Genomic DNA, 26,356 nt, shown 5'->3' on the forward strand with positions numbered 1-26,356 from the left:
AATAATAATAATATTCACTTTTAATCTAACTATTTTCCTTTACTACTGCTGCTACAACTACTACTACTGCTGCTACTACGACTACTAATAATAATAATATTCACTTTTAATCTAACTATTTTCCTTTACTACTGCTGCTACTACTACTACTAATAATAATAATATTCACATTTAATCTAACTATTTCCCTTTACTACTGCTGCTACTACTACTACTACTGCTGCTGCTACTACTGCTGCTACTAATAATAATATTCACATTTAATCTAACTATTTCCCTTTACTACTGCTACTACTACTACTACTACTGCTGCTACTACTACTACTACTACTGCTGCTACTACTACTGCTACTACTACTAATAATAATAATAATATTCACTTTTAATCTAACTATTTCTACTACTGCTGCTACTACTACTACTACTACTAATAATAATAATAATCACATTTAATCTAACTATTTCCCTTTACTACTGCTGCTTCTACTACTACTACTAATAATAATAATATTCACATTTAATCTAACTATTTTCCTTTACTACTGCTGCTACTACTACTACTAATAATAATACTAATAATAATAATAATATTCGCATTTAATCTAACTATTTTCCTTTACTACTACTAATAATAATAATAATATTCACATTTAATCTAACTATTTCCCTTTACTACTACTACTACTAATAATAATAATATTCACTTTTAATCTAACTATTTTCCTTTACTACTACTACTAATAATAATATTCAATTTAATCTAACTATTTTCCTTTACAACAACTACTACTATAACAACACTACTACTACTAATAATAATAATAATAATAAAATTCACATTTAATCTAACTATTTCCCTTTACTACTACTAGTAATAATAATATTCACTTTTAATCTATTTCCCTTTACTACTGCTGCTACTACTACTAATAATAATAATTTTCACTTTTAATCTAACTATTTCCCTTTACTACTACTACTACTACTACTAATAATAATAATTTTCACTTTTAATCTAACTATTTCCCTTTACTACTACTACTACTACTAGTAATAATAATATTCACTTTTAATCTATTTCCCTTTACTACTGCTGCTACAACTACTAATAATAATAATATTCACTTTTAATCTAACTATTTCCCTTTACTACTGCTGCTACTACTACTAATAATAATAATATTCACTTTTAATCTAACTATTTCCCTTTACTACTGCTGCTACTACTACTAATAATAATAATATTCACTTTTAATCTAACTATTTCCCTTTACTACTGCTGCTACTACTACTAATAATAATAATATTCACTTTTAATCTAACTATTTCCCTTTACTACTGCTGCTACTACTACTACTAATAATAATATTCACTTTTAATCTAACTATTTCCCTTTACTACTACTACTACTACTACTACTGCTACTACTTCTACTACTAATAATAATATTCACATTTAATCTAACTATTTCCCGTTACTACTACTACTACTACTGCTACTACTACTATGTCTACTACTAATCACATGTAAGTCTAATAGCTCTTTTCCTTTCCCCTCAGGTATCTGCTGTTCTATCACAAGCAGTTCCTGGAGTATGAGTAGCCTTACCTTGTAGACCGCTGACTCTGCGGAGAACCAACCAATCCAACGCTCAAAGAGATGAGGAACCAACCAATGACTGTGGAACAGAGGACGATAAAACACGAACACACAAACCTACCTGAAACTGACTATACCAGTTACTACTACCCCCCTAGACAGGGGTGACAGTCTAACATAAACAATGACTAATAGTGAAAAATCATGCAAAACTTGTTCAAAAACAGCACTGAGCTCCCGGCATCTACTTGACACAACTGAATGGAGAAAGAGAATGAGAAAAAATGGAGATGAGTGAGTGTGAAGGAGCTCTCCCTCTCTCTCCCTCACTCCGCCCCTTTTCTGACGTTGGGGCGGAGCCTTGTCGAGAGTGATTGACAGTTCTGTGGAGAGGAACTCGGGGGAAGAGGGCACAGTGGGACTCAAACCCCCAAAACTACAGTATTGATTTGTGAATTCTTGTTTCTTTCCTCATGGTGCTCTCGTTTCCACTGAAAAGCATTTACCATACAGTGACGATGGGAGGAGACTGTCCACAGTCTTCATATGCATACACAACTGAATGCAAAAAATATATACTTCAACAACAGAACAAAGTATGGTATTATTTAAAATAAAATAGCAAACAAGATCTAGTTATGATTCTTATCATTTGAATTTAGTTCTGGAATATGCTGTATGATCCTCTAGTACATCTATTTTTTTAAAGAGGAAAAGTGAGAGAACTGAGAGCACGAGACGCCATCCTTGCTAGTTTCCTGGTAAACTCAGCCAAACATGAAAAATGGACTTGGAGCAAACTGAACGTACCCATGTTCAAACTATTTTTTTGTTGATTTATTTTCTTGTTTCATTTTGGTTGAGGGAATATCTATTTTTTTAATTTAGCGACTCGTTCATTGAAATAGTTTGTGTACCATTTCTTTCCAGTGTCCACGTTAATCTCATCGTTGTGTTTTGTTGCGGTGCAGTAATGTCCCTTCCTTGCTGTCATGGGACCTTCAGAAGACGTTATTTCCATGTAGGATTCTTTATCGTGGAAAGTGTTGTTGGGTATATAATGATGGTGTTGATTTAAATTGGCTCACTTTTGGCTGTTGACATTTTTGAGCTATAGGTTTCTTGTGGCATTATGAAGTAGAGGCAATGTATTCTCTGTAGCTTGGTCCCAGATCTGTTTGTGCTGTCTTGCTAAAACTCTTATAGTAGCTGGCAAGCCATCACAAACAGATCTGGGACCAGGCCATGGCTATCGGACTGCTGTGGGTCTTTTTAGAAGACCTCTGCAACACAGTAGGGTGGATACCTGGGGCAAATCGCTTGCTATTCCCCATATACTGCAGAGACAAATGTAGTTCTCTAGGGAATAGTGGGCCATTTCAAACACAGACCTCTAGAGTCTGTCAACTAAAGCGATGTGCTAACGTAAGCCTCCTGCAACACAGCTTTGCAGGTCTAGGGCAAAACTGAAATGGCTCACTATTCCCTATATAGTGCACTACTTTTTAATTCTGTCCAATAGTTGTGCACTACATAGGGAATAGTGTGCCATTTTGGACGCATGTCCGTCTCTGTCTTAATGTCGCCTTGGGCAATAATACCTCGACGCCTACACCTCTTCTGTTACAAGACTCCGTTGACTGATTTTTGTACTGTTGTTGGGGGGGATAAATGGCGATGATGAAGGATTGCACGTACACGGTGGCGCTGTCTGTTTGCTGCACACTCTCCAGCTTTGAATCCATCAGTGTTCTCTTAATATCCACAACAACAACCACATGTGGCTTGTTTAGACCAAGGTTGTGTTCATTAGGCAACAAATAGAGAACTCACAAACGGGGAGGGACTGCTTGGGCTTGTCCAATGAGAAACGCTAATTTAAATGTTCCGTGGCAAAACGTTTTAAAACGTTATCCATTGCGTTCCCTGACGACCCAATGTGTCTTGTGGTAGGTTGCCTCTGCAGTGCAGTAACACAGTGCTCTATCCTATCAGTATGCTGTCTGAATTCTGAGTCTAAAAAGAAAGAACACAAATGTGTTGTTGGGTATTTTATGTTTGAATATCACTGTGTATGTAAAGTTTTAAAAAGAAATGTGGGAAAATGTATACCACATTGATACCGCAACACTTTGGGTCTGGTCCAGCTGCTCGGGAAACAAACAAACAATACAAATAAATAAAACATATCTATCCTCAGGTCTGGTACAGATAGTCCATTATTGAACCCTGAGTCAGAAAAGATGGTTGAAGAACAGAGAAATCACACATTTAAATGGTCGCATCACCAAGGCTTCCGATGAGAAGAGCGCCACCCAGAGGTCAATCAGGAACGCAGCCCTAAAGTGTAAGAAGGTGAGAGGAGAGACATTGTCCGTTTAGTGATTAAACTCAAAAAAACTCATGTGGTCCTTTTTTCTCTTTAATTAGAACATACTCTGTCTCCATTGCCTGATTTCTGCCGTTTCAAATCTATTCCATCTTTTCTCTAGTGCAGTGTGCAGTTTCGTGGTGTTGAATGACAGCGTTTGGATAGAAATGCATTTAGTAGAAATGAATGTCCGATAGAAAGAATAGGAAATGATGTCAGCTATTCAATCTTTAAAGCTCAGTGTTTCCCGTCACTGAATACATCCCTGTTGGTAAACCACCAACACAGAGACAGAAGATGGAGAACTGCCTGCCACAGATGTGGATACTAGTTTCCCTGAAGCCCTCTATAGTGTAGTTTGGGGCGGCAGGGGGCCCTAGTGGTTAGAGATCCCTCCGTGTGCACAGTTGTGTACGTCATCCATTCGTATGTTATCGAATGTGTATGTGCTTAAGATCCCGTTCAGCTCTTTTGAGCCATGATGCTTACTAACTTGTTTCTCTTGCTGTGTCACTCTGTTTCCCTGAAGCCTTCCATAGTAGTTAGACTCGTTCCATCTCTAGATCCTAGTGGAGTCGATAACCTCATGGTAGCTTTAGGAAATGTCAGTTTAGATGGCATATTATGCCTTACTTCTCTCCAGGTCCTGCAGCCTAAGAATTGACCACTCCCACTCTTTTGTGTCTACAGTCGTAGCCCAAGGTTTTGAGAATAACACAAATATTAATTTTCACAAAGTCTGCTGCCTCAGTGTCTTTGGATATGTTTGTCAGATGTTACATTTCATAAGTGTCAAAGGCATTTATTGACAATTACATGAAGTTGTAATTATTTTTCAAGACCTCTGCAATCCGTCCTGCATGCTGTCAATTAACTTCTGGACGACATCCTGATGGCAGCCCATTCTTGCATAATCAATGCTTGGAGTTTGTCAGCATGTGTGGGTTTTTGTTTGTCCACCCACCACTTTGAGGATTGACCACAAGTTCTCAATGGGATTAAGGTCTGGGGAGTTTTGTGGCCATGCACCCAAAATGTTGATGTTTTGTTCCCCGAGCCACTTAGTTATCACTTTTGCCTTATGGCAAGGTGCTCCATCATGCTGGAAAAGGCATTGTTCGTCACCAAACTGTTCCTGGATGGTTGGGAGAAGTTGCTCTCGGAGGATGTGTTGGTACCATTCTTTATTCATGGCTGTGTTCTTAGGCAAAATTGTGAGTGAGCCCACTCCCCTGGCTGAGAAGCAACCCCACACACGAGCGGTCTCAGGATGCTGTACTGGTGGCATGACACAGGACTTTTTCCGGATGCCCCAAACAATCACGAGGGGATTCATCAGATAAAATAACTTCACACCAGTCCCCAGCAGTCCAATCCCTGTACCTTATGCAGAATATTAGTCTTTGCTGCCTTTCTTGACACCAAGCCATCCTCCAAAAGTCTTCTCCTCACTGTGCGTGCAGATGCTCTCGCACCTGCCTGCTGCCATTCCTGAGCTCTGTACTGGTGGCGCCCTGAAGCCTTCTTCACAACAATTGAACCGCTCTCCTTGAAGTTCTTGATGATCCGATAAATGGTTGATTTAGGTGCAATCTTACTGGCAGCAATATTGGCAATATCACCTGTGAAGCCCTTTTTGTGCAAAGCAATGACGACGGCACTTGTTTCCTTGCAGGAAACCATGGTTGACAGAGGAAGAACAATGATTCCAAGCACCACCCTCCTTTTGAAGCTTCCATTCTGTTATTCAACCTCAATCAGCAGAGTGATCTCCAGCCTTGTCCTCGTCAATTCTCACACCTGTGTTAACGAGAGAATCACTGACATGATGTCAGCTGGTCCTTTTGTGGCAGGGCTGAAATGCAGTGTAAATGTTTTTGGGGGATTCAGTTCATTTGCATGGTAAAGAGGGACTTTGAAATTCATCTGATCACTCTTCATAACATTCTGGAGTATATGCAAATTGCCATCATACAAGCTGAGGCAGCAGACTTTGTGAAAATTTATATTTGTGTCATTCTCAAACTTTTGGCCACGACTGTATGTTTCCATTGTTTCGGTGAGGTTTTCACTGTTTGGGTGGTGATTGGCTGAGGCTGCTCTGTGGTCTCACAGGTATATAGTACAACATGACTACAATAGTTCTATATTAATAAATGGGACACCATTCACCTTTCCTGGAAATCCTTTTAATGTATGTCTGTAGACTGCATATTGCAAGAGTAGAGATTTGACTGCACTTCTACTGCAGTAGCTAGCTATACTGTCAGTGCTACCGGGGCAATTTTAGTTTGGAGGAAGGCTGTTGCTAACCTACACTCTTTGGTTCAGGACTTCAGGATGCCATGTGGGGATGAGAGAGATGGTTGTTTGCTGTGCTCCTGCATGGATACTGGATGGACTGGTGTGGAACTAAAGTCACTTGATGGATTACTTTTGTGTACATTGTCCATTGAGTTGTTTTTAGTCCAAGACAAGTGTGTGAAGGAAACCGCCCCTAGACTTTCCAGAAGTGACTGTTTCCCTATCATTATTAGATGATGGAAGACAGGAGTACAGGCCTTGGTAAGGTATGGAATTATCTGGTTATGTCTGCTGTGGGGAGGACCGGCTCATGGTAATGACTGGGGCGGAATCAGTGGAATGGTGTCACATCAAGCACATGGTTTCAATGTGTATGATGCCATTCCATTTGCTCCGTTCCGGCCATTTATTATGAGCCGTCCTCACCTCAGCTCCCTCCACTGTCGATTCAGAAATCACAGGCCTGAGTAGGAAAAGACACCATGGAGAATCTAGTCACTGTTTCAGGTAGTAGTGTATTTTCACCACAGAGGGCCAGTGTTTCACTGAATGTTCCTGGGCCCTGATAGGGACGTGACGTGACTAAATGTATTCTGTTTTTGGATTTCGGGATTATTAATCAATTCTCGAATCTCTTACACTTATTAAAGTCAGGATTTAGGCTTACTGTGTACATCATTATGATGGACAATGTGGTAAGGAGATCAACTCTCAAGCTTTTCATGAAGAAGCACACGCACACATGCCACTGCAATATTTTTATGAGCAAACAAAGGAACAATATTTCTAAGGAACAGCAATAATATTAACAATGCTAACTATATATTTTGTACAAAAACATTACATAATGTCAGAATGGAATCGGAGAGAGAGAATGCCCCTGAGCAATACTAATTCCTTGTACAGAGGCAAACAAATTAAACCATTCAGCAACAGACTCCAGTTGAGAAGAGTGGAGTGGGTAGAAGTTGTCCCTAACCACTGATACAGGGTCAATCTTGTCTCCCTTGGTGGTAATGCTTGAGGGTAGGTGATACATTGTCCTATTAGGAAGCTGTCCTAGTGTGGACAGGAGCATGTCCTAGTGTGGACAGGAGCATGTCCTAATATGGACAGGAGCGTGTCCTAATATGGACAGGAGCGTGTCCTAATGTGGACAGGAGCGTGTCCTAATGTGGACAGGAGCGTGTCCTAGTGTGGACAGGGGCGTGTCCTAGTGTGGACAGGGGCGTGTCCTAGTGTGGACAGGGGCGTGTCCTAGTGTGGACAGGGGCCTGTCCTAGTGTGGACAGGGGCCTGTCCTAGTGTGGACAGGGGCCTGTCCTAGTGTGAACAGGGGCCTGTCCTAGTGTGGTCACCGTAAGATAATCAACCATCATCATCCATAGCAACTTCTATCTACTGAGAATATTAGTAGTAATGGACACATGGTGAATGGAGGCTATAGAGTTGCCCTTTATATCACAATAACCATGTTGGCTCGCTATTTGCAACAGTTCTACAACAGCCTGAAACTTTGTATAGCTAATAACATATCAATTTACGTCAGCACTTGTAGGATGTGTAGTCATGGTCCCCATTCTGTAAGGTCTACAGACAATGTAGCCAAGCCAGGGTGCCATGGTTGGATGAAAATGTGCTGCTATCCTAACATATTACCCACTGCAGGTTGTAAACAAACAACAGCATGTAATATTGTAATCTCAAATGAAGTGTAATAAGCATGAGAAATGTAAAAGAAACGATAAGGCCATGGTCAGTTTTTTTATTAGTCAAAAAAGCTCTGAAAAGGTTTTTCACAAAGCAAAGATACAGCGGCCACTCAATGGAGGTAGAAGCCTGATTATGGAGCCTGTGCTCTCATTCACACGGAACAGTATTGTTAACCACTGCTCTGTCAATTGTAAATAAAATGTGATGGTATTCAAAATGTAAAGACAATCCAATAGTTTATATCATAGGAGGCTGCTGAGGGGAGAACGGCTCTATAATCATGGTTGGAACGGAACAAAGGGAATGGCATCAATGGCACTATGGGTCAGGTGAACCTTTATGGAAGAGGAGAAGGCTTTGTACTGACTGTTCTAGCTAGAACTACAGTATAGTACACACTACCATATAGGCATAGATCCATCCACAGGTTATACCTGTGAGATTTAGGGAGTAGAATTAACACTGCTGCACCCCTGTGAGGGGTACAATGTTTTCTAGCCCTTCTCAAAGTCACATCGCTCAGACTGGAGGCCTCAGCGTGACCTCTGACCTCCCAAAGCGAGGGCACACTGGGAACGGAGGTCAATTCAACGTCTATTCCACGTTGAAATGACGTGGAAACAATGTTGATTGAACTAGTGTGTGCCCAGTGGTAATGGTCCATATGCCAGTGTGCCAGAGCTGACCTGTCAGGCAGTGTGGGATAGGTTGGTGATTGTCCTGCCCTGGGCCTGGGGAGCCTGTGATGAGCTCAGCATCTCAAACACAACATGACTCGGCAAGCCTGAAGACCAGCTATAAAATGTGGGTCAGATGCAGGTCAAACAGCTGCCAAACTAAAGGTAACTATTTCAAATAATGAATCCACGATGCGGTAGAGATTTATCAGTGTTTGTAGACCTGCAGTGTTTCTGACGACTGTCATTTTGAATTGTAACTGATCGGACTGTGGATTTGTTCTTTGGGCTTTGAAGAAATGATGCTTGATGGAGAAACAGATTAGCACTGCTTAATTTACAGCAAAGAAGACCACTACAGTATTCAATACCTGCTGAAGCAAAGACTGGTCTTTCTTGGACATTATTCTGCAACTGCAACATAACAGCAATAGCAACAATTTATAAATGAGGTGAAACGTGACATGAGATGGTTTCAAAAGGACTGGACAATAGGATGGAAAAATGCATTGTCTTTGCTATCTAAACTATCAAACAGTTCTATTCAGCTTGGATGAAACATGCATTGTCTTTGCTATCTAAACTATCAAACAGTTCTATTCAGCTTGGATGAAACATGCATTGTCTTTGCTATCTAAACTATCAAACAGTTCTATTCAGCTTGGATGAAACATGCATTGTCTTTGCTATCTAAACTATCAAACAGTTCTATTCAGCTTGGATGAAACATGCATTGTCTTTGCTATCTAAACTATCAAACAGTTCTATTCAGCTTGGATGAAAAATGTATTGTCTTTGCTATCTAAACTATCAAACAGTTCTATTCAGCTTGGATGAAACATGAATTGTCTTTGCTATCTAAACTATCAAACAGTTCTATTCAGCTTGGATGAAAATGAATTAAATGATCCTCAACCACGACATGACAATGTTGACTTGACAATTACAGCACACATTGGAGTCTATACAGTCTAGCAGCAGTTTGGTTAGTGATTAGCCTTGGTCGATGCCATGCTAATACCGTCAATATAACAAAAAATGTCAGCATTCATCTCTGTAGTAGGACTCGTATCCTTACTGGTCATGTGACCTGACCAAGAAACACTGGGCTATAATAACTCCGACCAAGAAACACTCTGGGCTAGAATTATAATTTGGGCCCTGAGTTTTTTCCTGGTGAGGGTCACCTGGTACCCATACTGGGTACAATATCTACTCATTCTACACTTCTACTAATCATGGCCTTGGACTGAATACTGTATCAAATAAAACACTGTGTACACTACACACACACACACACACACACACACACACACACAGAAACTGTTCAATTACATAGTAAGGGTGCATTCATAGTTATCGGGGACTTCATACAGTCATCATTAGGTCATGTGATTCCAACTCTGTAACTCTGTTCAGCTGTGCGCTGTAGGTCCATACGAATATGATGAATATTTATTAATATATATATTCATATATATTTATTCCACAGCAAATATGTGTCTTTCTGAGCTTAAAAAAACCCACTAAGGTCAACCATAATGTTAAACTGACTTTACGGAGTCCATATTTGGACAGTATAAGTCTCAGCAGGACTTGTGCCAGCAAATTAACCATGTGGGATATCATGTGTTTTTATGTCATGTCAAAATAGTCCCAGTATCACTACTGTTCCTCCTCTCTCTGTAGTAAGTCATTAGATAACCAAACTACACCTTGATGTAGTGATCCAGAGGTGATGTGGCCTGCTGCTCACTGTTGTGTTAAGTAATACAGTATCTAAGAATAGAGGCATGTTACTAATTCCACATTCTGCCCACCATTTTGGACACAATCTTTGTAAACAGACAATATGCACACAGTGAGTCTGCTATAGTCCTAGTCTCACTTTGGCATGCTTCCTACGTCCTAGTCTGGTATTTATCTTGGCTACAGGACAATGTGACAAAGACTGAGGTGGTGGTTCACCCTGCTAGTGTAAACATATGTGCAGGGAATCCTTGTTCTCCATGGTTAAGTCTCGTCTGCTGTCAATCAGTAACCGTGGGTAACAGTCTGGGACATGTCAAAATGCTCTGCAGCGGAAAACGCATGTTTCTTATTAGACAATTTCAGGTAGCACTTCCCGGTTTCAGTCCCTTTTCTTCCGTTTGGGGCCTAATGAACACAACCCTGTTCTGGTCCTCACATGATCCTGTCACTGTCCACCAGCGTCAATACACTCAGTACACATCTTCAGCTTTCCACCCTAACACCAGAGAGCAGTCACAACTACAGTTTGTATTCTCTCCTTTATGAAGATATCACAATGTATGGGTTTTACGACCAGGAAAACCCAATGTCGTCATTGTATGTCTTTTGAGAAAGTAAAGAAAGAGTTGATAAACAGAGCTATGAGACATAAAGAACATGTTAACAGCCGTTGAGGAGTAGACACCATGAGGGCTTAGTTCCATTGGCATTTTTTTCATCTCGTCCACTGGGAGAAGAAAATGCTTACAAAATATCACACCATGAGATCAACTACAATCACTCTCCCTATGTGAGCTGTTCATAGGGTATGATAACAGGTCAGGATGACCGATTCCACCTGCAGAAACAACTGTGTGTGTGTGTGTGTGTGTGTGTTTATTTGTGTGTGTGATGAGCATGTGAGGTTGAGGGGAGAGTTGATGTGTCAAAGATGTCTGTATAGATCACACATAAGGGATGCATTAGATTTAACAAGCTTCAAATGCTGGTCTGCAGGTCTCCATTGAGCAGCGTGTTTGATCCGTGGGGTCATTCATCATGCATGTCCTGAGGTCGCTGAATCACATCCAGGGAGAACGTTCTGATGTGAAATCAAAGATGTCTGTATAGATCACACATAAAGGGATGCATTAGATTTAAAGGGCAAGCAGAAGATTCAAAAACCACGATGGACACCATGGTCTGCCTCTCCAGCTTCTTAGTGGACCCGACCACGGATCCTACTTCACCTAAAAAATGAATGATTTTATTTGTAGTAATCTTTAAAAATAATATTAGAAGTCTCCGTGATAGATTTTATTTGTCAATCCATATGAGCACAGATCCCTGTGCTTTGAGTTATAGATTTGATCTTTATAGCCCACTTTAAAATCAATCATCCAAGCACTTGCCCAAAAACAAAAGAAGAAGAGGATAGATTAAAGTAGACATACTGTGCTAACATTACAACATACGATAGGTCACATCCAGGATGAAATGAAAATAAAAGTATAGAAAGATGGCAGTACCTTCTATGGGTCCGCCTTGGTCTCAGGAGGTGACACTGATTATGTCCTAATATGGACACCGTAGTGGTGGCAGAAAAACAAGCGACCTTAATGATGATGGTGAAGGCAGGTGACCATGAGACTGACCTTGATGATGATGAGAAGGTAACACAGGCAGATGACCTTGACTGACCTTGGATGATGAGAAGGTAACACAGGCAGATGACCATGAGACTGACCTTGATGATGGTGAGGTAACACAGGCACACTTGATGATGATGAGCGTAACACAGTCAGACCACTGACACGAATGAGCAAAGGTGACTTCCTTGAGATGATGAGGGCGTGACCATGGAGATGGTGATGTAACCGACGATGACATTGAACTGACATAGAAGAAGGCAGCCAGCACCTTGAATGATGAGTAGTAACACGGCAGATGACCATGAGACTGACCTTGATGATGATGAGAAGGTAACACAACCACGATGGCAGATGACCATGAGACTGACCTTGACCTCTTAGTGACCATGGACCCGACACAGTCAGATGACCATGACTGACCTTGATGATGATGAAAACACAGGCAGATGACCATGAGACTGACCTTGATGATGTATAACACAGGCAGATGACCATGAGACTGAAAAACAAGGTAACACAGGCAGATGACCTGACCTTGATGATGATGAGAAGGTAACCAGGCAGATGACCATGGACTTCACCTTTGATGAAGAAGGTAACACAGGCAGATGACCATGAACTGACCTTGATGATGATGAGAAGGTAACACAGGCAGATGACAAAGACTGACCTTGATGATGATGAGAGGTAACACAGGCAGATGACCATAACTGACCTTGATGATGATGAGAAGGTAACACAGGCAGATGACCATGAGACTGACCTTGATTATGATGAGAAGGTAACACAGGCAGATGACCATGAGACTGACCTTGATGATGATGAGGTAACACAGGCAGATGACCATGAGCTGACCTTGATGATGATGAAAACACAGGCAGATGACCATGAGACTGACTTGATCACAGGCAGATGACCATGAGACTGACCTTGATGATGATGAGAAGGTAACACAGGCAGATGACAAAAGAATGAAAAGGAACACAGGCAGATGACCATGAGACTGACCTTGATGATGATGAGAAGGTAACACAGGCAGATGACCATCACAACTTGATGATGATGAGAAGGTAACAGGCAGATGACCAAAGACTGACCTTGATGATGATGAGAAGGTAACACAGGCAGATGACCAGGACTGACCTTGATGATGAAAATAAAAGATGACCATGAGACTGACCTTGATGATGATGAGAAGGTAACACAGGCAGATGACCATGAGACTCACAGGCAGATGACCATGAAACTGACCTTGATGATGATGAGAAGGTAACACAGGCAGATGACCATGAGACTGACCTTGATGATGATGAGAAGGTAACACAGGCAGATGACCATGACTGACTTGATGATGATGAGAAGGTAACACAGGCAATGACCATGAGACTGACCTTGACGTAGTGGTGGCAGAACCATGAGACTGACCTTGATGATGATGAGAAGGTAACACAGGCAGATGACCATGAGACTGACCTTGATGATGATGAGAAGGTAACACAGGCAGATGACCATGAGACTGACCTTGATGATGATGAGAAGGTAACACAGGCAGATGACCATGAGACTGACCTTGATGATGATGAGAAGGTAACACAGGCAGATGACCATGAGACTGACCTTGATGATGATGAAAGGTAACACAGGCAGATGACAAAGACTGACCTTGATGATGATGAGAAGGTAACACAGGCAGATGACCACAAGACTGATTGATGATGAGAAGGTAACACAGGCAGATGACCATGAGACTGACCTTGATGATGATGAGCAGGTAACACAGGCAGGTGACCATGAGACTGACCTTGATGATGATGAGAAGGTAACACAGGCAGATGACCATGAGACTGACCTTGATGATGATGAGAAGGTAACACAGGCAGATGACCATGAGACTGACCTTGATGATGATGAGAAGGTAACACAGGCAGATGACCATGAGACTGACCTTGATGATGATGAGCAGGTAACACAGGCAGATGACCAGAGTGACCATGAGACTAACACAGGCAGATGACCATGATGATGATGAGAAGGATGATGAGAAGGTAACACAGGCAGATGACCATGAGACTGACCTTGATGATGATGAGCAGGTAACACAGGCAGATGACCATGAGACCATGAGACACAGGCAGATGACAAAGACTGACCCTGATGATGAGAAGGTAACACAGGCAGATGACCATGAGACTGACCTTGATGATGATGAGAAGGTAACACAGGCAGATGACCATGAGCGGGAGGAAGAAACCCAGCACGAAGGTGTAGAACATGAAGGCGGTGTAGTAGGCCTCCTCAGGCTCCGGCCACACGATGGTACAGAAGCAACTGTTGTGCTTGGTGATTAAACCGCTGTAGATTATGATAGGCAGGTTGACCAGGAGTGACACCCCCACACCGCCAGGTTGATGCTCTTGGCCATACGTGGCTTGCGCCACTTGGTGGACCGGATGGGGTGCACAACGGCCAGGTAGCGGTCGATGCTCATGACCATAAGGCAGAAGATGGAGGTGAACTGGTTGAGTGAGTCCACGGTCATGACCACGCGGCACAGCACCGCACCGAATGGCCAGTGGACCAGCGCCAGCTGAATGGCGATGAACGGTAACCCCAACATGAACAGAACATCTGCGACTGCCAAATTCATGATGTAAATATTCGTGACTGTCTTCATCTTGGCGTAGCGCAGGATGACGTAGATCACAAGGGCGTTGCCACAGAGACCGATACCACACACCAGGAAGTAGAGGAAGGTGATGACCATGGTGCTGGTCTGGTTGAACGTGTTGTCGCCCGTATAGGTACCATTGGGTTCCGTTGACTCGTTGCCCAGAATAAAGCTGTCGTACATCAGGGGTTCTTCGGTTAGGTTGGGGAGCGAGGAGGGGAACACCCAGGAGTCCATGGTGCCACTGGTTCCTCAATGTCTCTCAGATATCCAAGGAACTCGGACTATGACATCCCACCTGCATGGATGGAAGAAAATAACAGAATCAATGTGGTGCCCCTCAGAATCAATATGGCCTCTCGCACTCTCTCTGTCTCTGTCTCTGTCTCTTTCTGTAGGGAACAAACATTTTTGAAAGGCCTCACAAAATATAACAGCACACAGTTACGAAATATAAATGTAAATTTACTCTCTGTTCCCCTCCCCCCTCAGATTTTCATTAGAAACAATCTTACTTTATTTTGTCCCTAATGAACCTCAAAGAACATTGCAGTTCTGGTTTTTCTAAGTTGAGGTTACTTGGGGTAAATTGTTTTGGATTTCCAAGTCCCTCTGTTTAGCACCCTTTTTGTCCAAGCTCGGCTTGAACACGTTTGATAATATTAGCTTATTATATTAGCAATAACTAGAGGTGGGAAAAGTATTCAATTGTCATACTTGAGTAAAAGTAAAGATAACTTAATAGAAAATGACTCAAGTAAAGGTGAAAGTCACCCAATGAAATATTACTTGAGTTAAAGTCTAAAAGTATTTGGTTATAAATATACTTACGTAAGAAGAGTAAATGTAATTGCTCAAATATACTTAAAAGTATAAGTTATTTCAAATTCCTTATATTATTAAACAGGCATAATTTTCTTTTTTTCTGATAACCAGGGTCACACTCCAAGACAGACAGACATTTACAAACAAAGCATGTGTGTTTAGTGAGTCTGCCAGATCAGGGGCAGTAGGGATGACCAGGGATGTTCTTTTGATGAGTGTGGGAATTGTTCTGTCCTGCTAAGCACACAAAATGCAATGAGTACTTTTGGGGTTCAAGGAGTAAAATGTACATTATTTTCTTTATGAATGTAGTTAAGTAAAAGTAGTCAAAAATATAAATAGCCAAGTACAGATACCTTAAAGAACTACTTAAGTAGAACTTTAAAGTAGTTTTACTTGAGTACTTTACACCACTGACTATAACAATATGAAGAATATTGTGATTGTCTACAAATGCTTAAGTGTAGACTGTAGCATATCTAAAAGTGATTGTCTTTCCAGACAATGCAGGTAATTCTGCCCCCCTCAGCTCCGAGGATGGCACATGCTATTGACTTAATTGATTAGGATTTTAATGTGTGCAACGCTTGTGCTGTTGCAATAAAACTATGCTCATCATAGACTACTGTAATAATAACCTGTCTCAAACCAGGAAGAGATGGGATGGCTTTTGAAATACTTTACCTGGGCTTGATTGAGCTTCCTGGCGTAATGGAACCAATGAAATAGTCCCAGAACTGTGAACTCCACACCTCTGGCACTCCAGACAGACTCAATCAAACACTCAAAGAACACATACTATTTGAACCCAGGTCTGGCACACAGGGCAGCTTGCTCTCCCTACCTCCAATGCATTGGGTTTATATTTACTAATGTCCTTATGTAACTGGGTACCACTGTGTAACCTGTGTTGCAATCACACTTCAGACCATTGGTTCCTGGGGCCTCATTTGTAAGTCCTGTATACATAAATAATCATTGACGGTATGGGCAGGCTACAGTATTGACGTGCAATAGGAGCGCGACATCATTACCAATTTAATCTCAGAGCCTATACCAAGGCAGGACATACAGTATAAACCCAATAATCTGTTGATAAACTAAATATTGAACAACAATGTCGTTTGCATGCAGTGGCCTAATGGCAATAGTTCCACATTATACAGGAAATAAGGGACGTTAATATAAAAGGTGAATGGAGGCGTCTTCCAGGCAGAGTTTTAATGCTCGTTCGGGCGCACACAGTTTTATGACAGGCCTGATATATAACGGGAAACATGCAATGTATGGCTTGTGCCACGTTTATACATCTCAATATTATTGTACGTGCACAGACTTTTCAGAAATGGCATATGCAAAAATTGAGTGTGAAATGTACATAACATTATAAATGAGGACCCTGGCCCTGGAGGTGTCTGTTGAGAGAGAGACTCTTGGTTGGCTGGTTCAGCTGCAGCCTCTGTCTACAGTCAGCCTGTGGTAATCAGTACTGGGTAAGCCCCATGATCTTCGAAAATTGATGGGGATAGACCTATATCCTGTCCACGAATGCATAGGCATCATGCTCCATTAAAGCCCATTAACCGAGGGCACATGTCCCCTGATTTGGATCCCATTTGGGATAAAATATACAGTGCCTTCAGAAAGTATTCAAACCCTTTGACTTTTTCCACATTTTGTTGTGTTACAGCCTGAATATAAAATTGATTAAATGTAGGTTTCTTTTTACAAATGACAGATCAAATGTCTTGAGTCAATAAGTATTCAATCTGTTTATGGCAAAAAGCAGGCATTGAATATCCCTTTGAGCATGGTGACGTCATTAATTACACTTTGGAGGGTGTATCTATACACCCAGTCACTACAAAGATACAGGCGTCCATCCTAACTCTGTTGCCAGAGAGGAAGAAACCGCTTAGGGATTTCACCATGTGGTCATTTCGTGACTTTAAAACAGTTACAGAGTTTAATGGCTGTGATAGGAGAAAACTGAGGATGGATCAACAACATTGTAGTTACCAACATAACACATCAATGAGTATCACTTCATATTCCCCGCGATATGCAACTGTTCAGGGAAGTCAGGAACCAATACACGCAGTCAGTCAGGAAAGCTAAGGCCAGCTTCTTCAGGCAGAAGTTTGCATCTTGTAGCTCCAACTCCAAAAGTTCTGGGACACTGTGAAGTCCATGGAGAACAAGAGCACCTCCTCCCAGCTGCCCACTGCACTGAGGCTAGGGAACACGGTCACCACCGACAAATCCATGATTATTGAAAACTTCAACAAGCATTTCTCAACGGCTGGCCATGCCTTCCGCCTGGCTACTCCAACCTCGACCAACAGCCCGGCCCCCGCAGCTCCTCGCCCAAGCCTCTCCAGGTTCTCCTTTACCCAAATCCAGATAGCAGATGTTCTGAAAGAGCTGCAAAACCTGGACCCGTATAAATCAGCTGGGCTTGACAATCTGGACCCTCTATTTCTGAAACTATCCGCCGCCATTGTCGCAACCCCTATTACCAGCCTGTTCAACCTCTCTTTCATATCGTCTGAGATCCCCAAGGATTGGAAAGCTGCCGCAGTCATCCCCCTCTTCAAAGGGGTGACACCCTGGACCCAAACTGTTACAGACCTATATCCATTCTGCCTTGCCTATCTAAGGTCTTCGAAAGCCAAGTCAACAAACAGGTCACTGACCATCTCGAATCCCACCGTACCTTCTCCGCTATGCAATCTGGTTTCCGAGCCGGTCACGGGTGCACCTCAGCCACACTCAAGGTACTAAACGACATCATAACCGCCATCGATAAAAGACAGTACTGTGCAGCCGTCTTCATCGACCTTGCCAAGGCTTTCGACTCTGTCAATCACCACATTCTTATCGGCAGACTCAGTAGCCTCGGTTTTTCGGATGACTGCCTTGCCTGGTTCACCAATTACTTTGCAGACAGAGTTCAGTGTGTCAAATTGGAGGGCATGCTGTCCGGTCCTCTGGCAGTCTCTATGGGGGTGCCACAGGGTTCAATTCTCGGGCCGACTCTTTTCTCTGTATATATCAATGATGTTGCTCTTGCTGCGGGCGATTCCCTGATCCACCTCTACGCTGCCGATGCGATTCTATATACTTTCGGCCCGTCATTGGACACTGTGCTATCTAACCTCCAAACGAGCTTCAATGCCATACAACACTCCTTCCGTGGCCTCCAACTGCTCTTAAACGCTAGTAAAACCAAATGCATGCTTTTCAACCGACGCTGCCTGCACCCACATGCCTGACTAGCATCACCACACTGGATGGTTCCGACCTTGAATATGTGGACACCTATAAGTACCTAGGTGTCTGGCTAGACTGCAAACTCTCCTTCCAGACCCATATCAAACATCTCCAATCGAAAATCAAATCAAGAGTCGGCTTTCTATTCCGTAACAAAGCCTCCTTCACTCACGCTGCCAAGCTTACCCTAGTAAAACTGACTATCCTACCAATGCTCGACTTCGGCGATGGCATCTACAAAATTGCTTCCAACACTCTTCTCAGCAAACTGGATGCAGTTTATCACAGTGCCATCCGTTTTGTCACTAAAGCACCTTATACTACCCACCACTGCGATTTGTATGCTCTAGTCGGCTGGCCCTCGCTACATATTCGTCGCAAGACCCACTGGCTCCAGGTCGTCTACAAGGCCATGCTAGGTAAAGCTCCGCCTTATCTCAGTTCACTGGTCACGATGGCAACACCCATCCGTAGCACGCGCTCCAGCAGGTGTATCTCACTGATCATCCCTAAAGCCAACACCTCATTCGGCCGCCTTCGTTCCAGTACTCTGCTGCCTGTGACTGGAACGAATTGCAAAAATCGCTGAAGTTGGAGACCTTTATCTCCCTCACCAACTTCAAACATCAGCTATCTGAGCAACTAACCGATCGCTGCAGCTGTACATAATCTATTGGTAAATAGCCCACCCATTTTCACCTACCTCATCCCCACAGTTTTTATTTATTTACTTTTCTGCTCTTTGCACACCAATATCTCTACCTGTACATGATCATTTATCAATCCAGTGTTAATCTGCAATATTGTAATTATTCGCCTACCTCCTCATGCCTTTTGCACATTGTATATAGACTCCCTTTTTTTCTACTGTGTTATTGACTTTTTAATTGTTTACTCCATGTGTAACTCTGTGTTGTCTGTTCACACTGCTATGCTTTATCTTGGCCAGGTCGCAGTTGTAAATGAGAACTTGTTCTCAACTAGCCTACCTGGTTAAATAAAGGTGAAATAAAAAAATAAAAAATATTTTCAAGCATGGTGGTGGCTGCATCATGTAATGGGTATGCTTGTCATCGGCAAGGACTAGGGAGTTTTTTTTAGGATAAAAATAAACAGAATAGAGCTAAGCACAGGCAAAATTCTAGTGGAAAACCTACAGGCCAAATACACTGCCGTTGACCAATCAAAATGACATTGAATGTTCCTGAGTGGTCTAGTTACAGTTTAGACTTAAATTTGCTTGAAAATCTATGGCAAGACTTGGAAATGGCTGTCTAGCAAGGATCAACTACCAACTTCACAGAACGTGAAAAATTTTAAAAAGAACAACGTGCAAATGTTGAACAATCCAGGTATGCAAAGCTCTTAGAGACTTACCCAGAAAGACTCGCTTCCAGAGGTAATTCTAACATGTATTGACTCAGGTGGTTTAATACTTATCTTATCAATATATATATATATATTTTTACAAATGTTGTAATTGTTCTTCCACTTTGACATTACAGAGTAGCTTTTGTAGATCATTGACAATAAATGACAATTTAATCCATTGAATCCCTCTTTGTAACAATAAAAGTCAAGGGGTTTGAATACTTTCCAGAAGGCACTGTACAATTCATTGTTTCACAGAGAATACGTTGAAATATATTGAATTGGGCCATCACTGCCCACACAAAAGTATTAGCGAGGGACTTGAGTCATGACATCTCTGTAGGAGGGCCTAGCTGTTTATGCACTCAGTCATTGGTTTCACAGCATGTTGGGTACTTCTTTTACCATTCAGCCTTAAAGGCCCTTATCAAGTGTAATCACACAGCAGATTAAAAGCTGCAACAGTAGGGCCCTGGTGTGTGTATGGAGAGCTCCCCTTGGAATTCTCTCTCCTTTTAAATACAAAATGGAACAGCTTCAGGTCTGTCTTTTATCACAAGTCTGAGTACAGGTTTCCAGCTAATTTATGTTGTCATGTCTGCTCGTCTAGCACACTGCAACACACACACACACACACATTTTTTTATACATGTTTTTTTATTTCACCTTTATTTAACCAGGTAGGCTAGTTGAGAACAAGTTCTCATTTACAACTGCGACCTGGCCAAGATAAAGCAAAGCAGTTCGACACAAACAACAACGCAGAGTTACACATGAAATAAACAAACAGAGTCAATAATAGGAAAATCTATATACAGCATGTGCAAATGAGGTAGGATAAGAGAGGTAAGGCAATAAATAGGCCATGGTGGTGAAGTAATTACAATATAGTAATTAAACACTGGAATGGTAGGATGTGCAGAAGATGAATGTGCAAGTAGAAATACTGGGGAGCAAAGGAGCAAGATAAATAAATAAATACAGTATGGGGAGGAGGTAGATTGGATGGCCTATTTACAGATGAGCTATGTGCAGTGATCTGTGAGCTGCTCTGACAGCTGGTTCTTAAAGCTAGTGAGGGAGGTAAGAGTCTCCAGCTTCAGAGATTTTTGCAGTTCGTTCCAGTCATTGGCACACACACACGTATGCATGGACACAGACACACACACACACACACACACACACACACACACACACACACACACACACACACACACACACACACACACACACACGCATACCATAGGGAAGTCATTCAGTCAACTCCCCAGTCACAGCCCCCTTCCTGAGAAGTGCTTGTCCTTCACTTGATACTAGACTATAGTCTTCCCTCAGTAAATAACAACCCAAAGGTTACTCCTCTACACTGTTATAGAAAACGTGTATTTATTAGGGGGTGGGAATGAATGCAAATGAGTATGTAAATGATTCCCGCCTATGTAATTGAAAGAAAGGAAGGACTGCGGCACCAAAATCAGTGAGCCGTGACAGAGTCAAATTAGAGTGCAGTTCGGTGTCAGCACGTAGTGGGAGGGATGCCCCCTGCCAACCTGAGATAATATCAACATCATAACATGTTTCATTATGACAATTTGTCATTGCACCTCCTGCACAGTGAAAGCTGCCTCGGAGGCGTCTGAGATATGGGTATTGTTGTGTTAAATAAGCAACACCAGATACGAGGGAGGAGGGAGGGGTATTTGGGATGTTGAAAACAAAACAGTAAAACAGATGATGACATTGCCTGGGCCACGTGTCCATGTGTTAGTCCCAAATAGAACCCTATTCCCTCCCTTTGTGCGGCACTACTTTGACCAGGGCCCATAGGGTGTCCACTGCCCATAGGGTGTCCACTGCCCATAGGGTGTCCACTGCCCATAGGGTGTCCACTGCCCATAGGGTGTCCACGGCCCATAGGGTGTCCACTGCCCATAGAGTGGCATTTGGGGCGCAGACCGTGGGCTCCATTCTATCAGGTCCACGCTAGCTGACACCCACATAGCGTTTTTTTGGCAGTGTCAGAGGTGGAATTGCATTAGAGCTGTCAAATCCACAAGCGGCTCCCGGCATTATACATAAAGCATTTTCCCTACAGCATTATACATAAAGCATTATCCCTACAGCATTATCCCTAAGCATTATACATAAAGCATTATCCCCAAAACATTATCCCTAAAGCATTATACATAAAGCATTATACCTAAAGCATTATCCCTGAAGCATTATACATAGAGCATTATCCCTAACTCATTATACATAAAGCATTATACATAAAGCATTATCCCCAAAACATTATCCCTAACTCATTATCCCTAAAGCATTATACATAAAGCATTATCCCCAAAGCATTATCCCCAAAGCATTATCCCTAACTCGTTATCCCTAAAGCATTATCCCCAAAGCATTATCCTTAACTCATTATCCCTAAAGCATTATACCTAAAGCATTATCCCCAAAGCATTATCCCTAACTCATTATCCCTAAAGCATTATCCCTAAATCATTATCCCTAAAGCATTATACATAAAGCATTATACCTAAAGCATTATCCACAAAGCATTATACATAAAGCATTATCCCTAAAGCATTATACATAAAGCATTATCCCTAAAGCATTATACATAAAGCATTATCCCTAACTCATTATACATAAAGCATTATACCTAAAGCATTATCCCTGAAGCATTATACATAAATCCAGTCGCATTAGAAGAAATCCAGCCTTGTAAGAAAACCTTGATTAGGCTGATAGAAATCCTCATTATTTTGTTTAATGAAAAGCTAGCTCGTCACTTACCGTGCCAGAGACAAAGAGAGTAGCCTAACAACTGAAACGGTTGCTATCATTGCACTAAATTCACAACACTACTATACACTGATGCATTTCGCTACACTGGCAATAACATCTGCTAGATATGTGTATGTGACAAATAAACATTTTATTTGATGTATACAAAACATTAGGAACAGCTGCTCTTTCCATGACAGACTGACCAGGTGAAGCCAGGTAAAAGCTATGATCCCTTATGGATGGCACTTGTTAAATCCACTTCAATAAGTGTAGATGAAGGGGAGGGGACAGGTTAAAGAAGGATTTTTAAGCCTGTGTCAAGAACGGCAATTACTGCTCGTTTTTTCACACTCAACTGACACAACTGTGGGAAGCATTGGAGTCAGCATGGGCCAGCATCTGAGTGGAATGCTTTCAACACCTCGAAGAGTGCCCCACCAAATTCAGGCTGTTCTGAGGGCAAAGGTGGTGTAACTCAATATTAGCACGGTGTTCCTAATGTTTTGTACACTCAGTGTAATTACCTATTATAATCTGCATCCCGAATGGGACCGTATTACCTACATAGTGCACCACTTTTGACCAGGACCCATAGGAAATAGGGTGCCATTTCAGATGCATGATGCAACATGTTTGCTCCATGTTTAGATGTACATTTTGGACTTGTTGAAATGAAGTTGGTGGGTGGACGTTGGCTCCTGAACTATGAATAGATGCACTGTACAGTATGTATTGAATGCAACATTGAGCAATTTGTCAACAAGTGGTTCAGTCTCAGTAGTCTGGATCTAAGCCTAGTGGTAGAATTAAAATATATAATGAAATAGAATAGAATATAGAGAAGAATAGACTAGAAGAGCTCAGGTGGGTTGTTTAGAAACCTGATTCATTGTCCTGCCAGATTACTTCCTCTGTCTTCAGGCACTGCCTCAATAGAATAGACAGCATGTGGGCTGACTGGCACCTGATAGAAAAGAGGCTGAAATACGGGATGCAAATACAGCTGTCTGTGTCGGTCCCGAGCTCATTGGTGTGGAAAACTGGGAGGGGCCCAGTTGAAACAATGTTGATAGTTTGCTAGTGGACTGGACCCATAAATTAGAGTCCCCCCCCCCCAAGTTTGACCCTTGTTGCATTCAGGGGAGCTCATGTCTCATTCCCCCTGCAATTCACACACTGCCAAGGACTGTAAAAATGTGACCTGATACGTCTCTGCTTGGCACTCAGTATTAAGGAGATAAGGAGGTATGAGATTTCAGGTAGGGCCCTGCCATAGACTAGGGTCCTGTCCATGAGGTTACTCAAGCTGCCTCACGCTACAGAAGCAGGAGATCGGCTCCTGCTCCAAGGCGTTCTGGGCCAGCTCGCATAAACCAAGGCTGTCTTAATGCTTTACAGTGTATTGACTTAGAATATAATAAAATGGAATGTGTGGGCTGAACCTTCACCTGATAGATTGAAGTCTTGTTCCGAAACATTACTCCTGTGTCTCTTCAGGCTCAATGCTTTATATTGCTTTGGTTTAGAATATAATATAATACATCTCTGTTCAGGCACCTGATAGATTGTCTGCCAGTTTACACCACTTTCTCTTCACTGGCTGGGTCAACGCTTTACATTGCTCTGGTTTAGAATAGACCACATGAGTGCTGTTCAGGCACTACCTGACATAGTTCTACCTTGTTCTGACAGTTTACTCTGCTCTGGTTTAGAATAGACCACATGAGTGCTGTTCAGGCACTACCTGACAGATTTCTACCTTGTTCTGACAGTTTACTCTGCTCTGGTTTAGAATAGACCACATGAGTGCTGTTCAGGCACTACCTGACATAGTTCTACCTTGTTCTGACAGTTTACTCTGCTCTGGTTTAGAATAGACCACATGAGTGCTGTTCAGGCACTACCTGACAGATTTCTACCTTGTTCTGACAGTTTACTCTGCTCTGGTTTAGAATAGACCACATGAGTGCTGTTCAGGCACTACCTGACAGATTTCTACCTTGTTCTAACAGTTTACTCTGCTTTGGTTTAGAATAGACCACATGAGTGCTGTTCAGGCACTACCTGACAGATTTCTACCTTGTTCTAACAGTTTACTCTGCTCTGTCTTTTGAAGCACTTACATGCTATTATTATTATTATTTTTTTTAATTTAATTGTATCTTTATTTAACTTGGCAAATCAGTTAAGAACACATTCTTATTTACAACGACGGCCTAGGAACAGTGGGTTAATTGCCTTGTTTATGAGCAGAATGACAGATCTGTACCTTGTCAGCTCAGGGGATATGATCTAGCAACCTTTCAGTTACTGGCCCAAACCTCTAACCACGAGGCTACCTGCCGCCCCTTATGTCGTACTCTAACTCAACGCACTGTAGAGCACTGGCACGATGCACCTGATAGCTTGCCATCTTGTTCTGCCAGCTTACTCCGCTCTGTCTTTTCAGGCACACAGTAACTCTGACAACAACGTTTAGCGCAGTGATTTAAAGGGCTGTGTGGGAAATCTGGAGTAGACGATAAGGAGCTCTACTCATCTGTTTGTTCTTGCAGCAACAGACCCTGTTGAGCCGATGATCAGAACATGGTCGGGGATTGGAACCATCAAAATTGAAATTCGTGCAACATGAAAGTGTTAATCCAATGACAGTTATCTGATAAAATAGTGTCATAAATCACTCGGTCTATGAATGTGACAATACATTTGAAAAACTAAGTAGAGTAAAGCGATAGTAGGATTTGAAGCTTAAATATTTAATAATTTCAATAACATCAACAAACATGATTTCCTTGTTTCTTTACCATGATGACTGAATAAGAATTATAGACTAGATCATTTTTCATACACCTAAATTGACAGAAAATGTCAGTTGGAAAATTGTAAGACCCGATATAACATTGCATTTAGATAATGACAAATTTCTAGATTTTCCTTACCTTTAAAATCGATTAAATATAATCCAATGTAAAACTTTATTCCGTTTATCTGAGTTCAATGGGTCTTCATTTCCCACCTTGAAACATTCTCAAACACCTCTCCAATACGTTCAGCCGATACGAGATTTGACAGCTCTGCCATTTGAATTCACCTTTCAAAATAAACAACCTTTGATAATTTGCCATCATGCTGAAATAAATTGTAAAAAAGATCGAGAATATTGAAAATTTGTCTACGCAAGAAAATGAATAAATGTATGTGGCACGACTCTGTGCGTCTGGCTACATGGTAAGGTGCGCACAGAGAATGCCTTGAGTGAAAAGGGCCGGATAGAGTGGAGATGCGGAGTGCGCGCAGCTTGTATTAGCTACTCACAGCTTGTAATGACAGACACCGGGTAGAGACCTCGTACAGGGCTGTTGCTGCTGCTTGCTACTGTTCT

At 41.9% G+C, this 26,356-nt stretch overlaps 1 pseudogene; it reads right to left on the reverse strand.

Moving 5' to 3' along the window:
* Positions 1–25,982, reverse strand: part of LOC135531022 (somatostatin receptor type 2-like) — a 28,013-nt pseudogene extending 2,031 nt beyond the window's left edge.
* Between the last annotated feature and the right edge of the window lie 374 nt (positions 25,983–26,356).

The sequence above is a fragment of the Oncorhynchus masou genome, unplaced genomic scaffold, assembly GCF_036934945.1.
Source record: "Oncorhynchus masou masou isolate Uvic2021 unplaced genomic scaffold, UVic_Omas_1.1 unplaced_scaffold_1493, whole genome shotgun sequence".
Taxonomy (NCBI): domain Eukaryota; kingdom Metazoa; phylum Chordata; class Actinopteri; order Salmoniformes; family Salmonidae; genus Oncorhynchus; species Oncorhynchus masou.